Source organism: Delphinus delphis, chromosome 7 (assembly GCF_949987515.2).
Source record: "Delphinus delphis chromosome 7, mDelDel1.2, whole genome shotgun sequence".
Lineage (NCBI taxonomy): Eukaryota > Metazoa > Chordata > Mammalia > Artiodactyla > Delphinidae > Delphinus > Delphinus delphis.
This window is the reverse complement of record NC_082689.1, coordinates 70542681-70547783: the sequence shown is the minus strand read 5'-3', so window position 1 is coordinate 70547783 and position 5103 is coordinate 70542681. Positions and strand designations below refer to the sequence as shown.

Sequence of the window (5103 nt, the reverse complement as noted above, 5' to 3'; positions counted from 1 at the left end):
CAGGGAAGTTCCTAAGATATTGTTTTTTTGATAAATCAGACTGCAATTTAGAGAAATCTCCTAGGAGAGCAGAGAACCTCACCTGGGGACTATGCATTTCTCCAGGGAGTATCAAGGTATACTCAGGGGAAAAAAAATGCTACAACATAGTAACAAATGCAACGTGTAACATGTTACAACATAGTTTTTTATGTTTATCTAGTCAGGGCTTCTTTTGATCAAGAATCTGGGTTCATATAACTTGATATAGGAACAAAATGGAGATATGTTCAGAATAAATGGGATACTGATTTATTATACACACATAAGAGTGCACACACACATACACATATGCACAACCACCACTACACCCAGTCTTTACTATTTTCTTACCACTTTAATAATTAGAGATTGTGTTATGTTCTTTTCATCCTAAATTTTCATGGAAAATACTCAGCTGGTCCACAAGAAATTATTATTTTCCAGTTGTCTGGCTAAAATGCAACTTTATGTATTAAGAATATTATCAGAAACTTGTGAGGAGCTCCCGTGGATAAGAGGAAGTCTGTGACTAATTTCTCCTTCTTAAGCACTTCGGAAACCACTTCCCTTTCATCTTCCTGCTTTCCGTGTGGATTCTGGCCAATGTGTTCCTATGTATTAGTCTTGTAATCCGCAGAGTCCTTAAGATTTAGCTGGTTTCTTTCCATGCAAAATAGGAAGAACAATAGTTTTCTGAAATGCCTTAGAAGGTTCTAGATTTCTCTTTCCAATGTCAGTCTTTTCCACTAAAATGTGATATCCTTGGGGACAGGAATTACGTCATTTTCACCTTTATCCCTAGGTGCTCAATAAATGTTGGCCGGTTGAGGTAATGAAATATCCATGCCACATTAATTAGGTTCTCCCTCAAGTATTTTAAAAGCATCTCCTTCTACCATCCTATTTTCTGATTGTTCAATTGAGCTCTTGCTCTAGAACTACTTTTGTATTGTCCTTCATGCTTCTTCTTCCCAGGGGAGCTGTGTTGCATCAGAAACTCTTGACAAGAGTTTTGGACCTTGCTTTTGGTCACCATGTCTTACTTTTAGCTAAGATTGGTTCAGGTATGGACAAGATGCTAGATGAGGCTTATACAGGATAAGAGGTTGCTAACAAGTATATACTGATAATTACATTTGATAAACACTGATAATAAATGACTATGTATTGCCTGTCATAATAGGGTGGTTATCTGGAGGTGTGAATAAGAATTTGAATATTTAACCAAGAAGACTGAGATACTCTTGGGAAAACAAAAAGATGTTTACTTCATGTAGACCCACTGAGGGTGGGAAAAGCAATGGTAATTGAATCAGTTTTATTAATGAAAAAGATAAAAATTAGGCCCATGTACACTATTTCCATTACACCAAAACAAAGCAGGCAGGAACAGCGACAGGTGTGTATTTTAAAAATTGTGTGGTTTGAACAAAATACCCTCTCCCTTTTGATTAGTTGAAAGGCTTTCTGGAAGTGGTTGAAATACGACATGGCATTTTAGTAAGATTTGAGAGAGTGCCTGATGATCTGGAAGTAAAATCAGGGCTGAGAAAGACAATCCAGGACCAGAGCAGATATGTGAGAAGGGTAAGACACGGCAGTGAGATCACAGATAAGAAAGGAGTGAGAAAAACTCAAGAAGCAAATATTTAAAATAAGACTATAAGTAGCCCAGGTTCAACATCTGGGTACCTAAGGGAGGAAAACAGACTCATTAATGCTGCCATCTTGAATTTACTTCTCAAAATTTTGAGTACATAGAGGGGATTTAACATTTTTATTGAAGTATAGTTGACTTACAATCTTATATTACCTTCAGGTGTACAACATGGTTATCCAATGTTTCTACAGATTACACACCAAAGTTCTTATAATATTATTGACTGTACTCCCTGTGTTGTACATGACATCCTCGTGACTTATTTATCTTATAACTGGTAGTTTTTACCTGTTAATCCCCTTTACCTATTTTCTCCATTCCCCAATCCCCCTCCCCCATGGCAAACACTAGTTTGTTCTCTATATCGATGAGCCTGTTTCTGTTTTGTTATATTCATTCATTTATTTTACTTTTTCCAGTCCACATATAAGTGATAACATACAGTATTTGTCTTTCTCTGACTATTTCACTAAGCATAGTGCCCTCCAAGGTCCATTCATGTTGCAAATAGTAAAATTTCATTCTTTTTTTTTTCCTTTGGCTGAGTAATATTCCATTACACACACACACACACACACACACACACACACACACACACATGCGTGTGTGTGTGTGTGTGTATGTATATATGTGAAATCTTCTTTATCTATTTATCATGGAGGTTCCTCAAAAAACTAAAAATAGAACTACTATGTGATCCAGCAATTCCACTCCTGGGTGTATATCTGAGGAAAAATGAAAACACTGATTCAAAATGATGCATGCACCCCAATGTTCACAGCGGCATTATTTACAATAGCCAAGATATAGAAGCAACCCAAGTGCCCATCAACAGATGAATGGATAAAGAAGATGTAATATATAAGCGGTGTTGGGAAAATAGGACAGCTACATGTAAAAGAATGAAACTAGATCATTTTCTCACACCATATACAAAAATAAACTCAAAATGGATTAAAGACTTAAAAATAACACCTGAACCCATAAAACTCCTTGAAGAAAAAAACGGGGATTTAATATTCTTAATTTAACTTCCTATTAGAGACCAAAAGGAATAGAGTGTTAAAATGGACTTGTTATGTCCTTGTTGTGGGTGCACCTCTAAAGGTGCAGGAGGCAAGACGGAGGCTCTTAGAAGGTACCGTCGCTACAAGAACTTATGTCTGAGACTTTTAAAAACTATTGAGAGCTCCCTGTCGCTTTCCAAATCTGAAGTGAGAAACTTTCCAAAAATGCAAGGCTAAAGGGACAGGGAGTATCTTTTAATCTACTAGACACCAAGGAAACAGTAGACACGTTTCTAGTAGTGTATTGTCTTTGCAGAGAAGTTTAAACTATTTGGTTTCCCTAAAAATTGAGAGTAGCGGTTTGCAATTGGGTGATGCTAAGTGGGCCCTGATGTGGGGAGGAGAGAACACACAGCCTGGCATTGTGCCACCCCCCCAGGAGATGAGTGGGGAAAGTAGAAACTCACCTGTCTTCTTGCTTTGAGTTTTGACTTCTAGATTACAATCGCAGAGTTCAGACAGCCCTTGGCAAATTGTTTGAGCTTGCTGAAATTAGATATGTACATACAGACCTGGTACCAGAGTATACCTTGACATTTGTATAGTTAGTCTGGCTTTTTCTAGATTCCACAGGATTTGGGGTTCTTGTCTCTACCTTCAGACTTCCATCTGCAGTGTGGAATTATCAGTCCCCAAAGATATGGCTAAGATAATTTTGCCCCTTAAAATAAAGGCCAAATGTGTCCCTCTAGTCATTATGTAATATTCTTCTATTGGGGGTGCTTGAGATAACATGTGTGAGCATGCTTTATAAACTGTAAAGTGCTATCTAAATAGAAGTTTTGTGGCTATTGCATGGTTAAACTAAGCTTTGCAATGAAAGAATTGGAACTGAACTGCAATTCTCAGTCTGGAGCCCACTGTCAATTAGGTTTATAGTTTCATCAATTTGCCATTTAATTGTTTCAAGTTATCCAAGTGCCAGGCAACGTTCTTGTATTCTTTCTTCCGTAAAGCAGTAGAACAAATACTTAAGTTTAACGTAAAAGTTGACATAGACGGAGGCAATATTTTTCTTTTTAGGACATTAAAAGACAGATATTTGGAGAAATGCTTTTAAAACATTTTGGAATCTGGCTAAGTCTATCCATGGCTTTCACCAGCTGTCCCCCTAATTTGTCTCTCGCAGCTTCTTCCCATTTTCAAGAGCCTGTATCAACGCTCTCCTCATTGATGTCAGTTGGTGCAGCGGCTCCATGTGTGGTCAGGGTTGTTGGAATTCTAGAAGGGTCCATGTCACTTTATTTTTAGACTCCTTGTGACTTAAAAATATAAGAAATACCATAATAAGGTTAACAAAATTATGGTATATTTTTTAAAATTATGTCTTTTTATTCATACTTAGATGTAGGTTATTTTTACAATCTTTATTTTTGTGTACAGATGTGTTTAACAATTACTGAATTTCTAGGCCAGGTTCAGGTATCTAAAGTGCCTTTATAAGTAGTTTATATTGTCTAGACCCAAGGTATGCTGCAAGCCCAGTCTGGAGCAAAATTAGAAATAACATCTTTCTAAAGACAGGTTTAGTCATCCTAATCCAGTAATTTGTTTCCTTTCTCGGGCAGCAGGGCTGAGCTATACCTGGTTAGGCCACCATTCACAAGGGACAGCCAAGAAAACAGGGTACAGGTCACCAGAAACAAGACTAACCAATCCACCATGTGTTACGGTACAGGTTTTGCTGCGCAAATCACAAAACCTTTGGAAGATACGTGTGCCATCAAAAATGGGATCACTGCCATTGGTAAACCAGCAGCTACAGGAGCCTGTGTCACAGGTAAGATGCTTCAAAAAAGACCATTTGCTATTAGGCCACAGAGAGCAGCATTAAGTCCAATATAAGTCGATCCATTTTCAAGCAGATTCCTTTCTGCTTCCGCAAGTTGGTTCATTTTCCTGGTTATGATATCAAGTTCTCCTTGACAGTATCGTCTGGTTCATGATTTTCCATCTTGAGCCTTACTCTTTCCACCCAGCACTAGCTGCTTCCTCTAGTCTTCTTCAGCCATGCGAGGGCTCACGCCAACCTTTGCTCAACTCATCCAGGTGCAGCCCTCCTTCAGCATAGTTTCAGGGTTCAGACTTAACAAATGAATGCCCTTAACACAAACGAATAGATATTTTAAAAACTTAAATTGATGCACAAGTTTGATACACTGCACTGGGCATAAAGGTGATTAAGACATAATACTCTCCCTCAAGGAATTCTCAGTCCAGCAAACTGTGCAATAGTATATAATAAATAATTGCATATAATTGTCGATCAGGTCATACAACCAGAAAGTACTTAACACGTAGTCTTTTTTCATAGAGAATGTCAAAACTTCAAACAGAAGTGCTTTCCTGTGTGGA

General features: G+C 37.8%; 1 pseudogene; it reads right to left on the bottom strand.

Annotated features, from left to right (window-relative positions):
* Positions 1 to 4144: 4144 nt before the first annotated feature.
* LOC132428156 (transmembrane protein 126A pseudogene) lies at positions 4145 to 4702 on the bottom strand (annotated as a pseudogene).
* Positions 4703 to 5103: the final 401 nt, after the last annotated feature.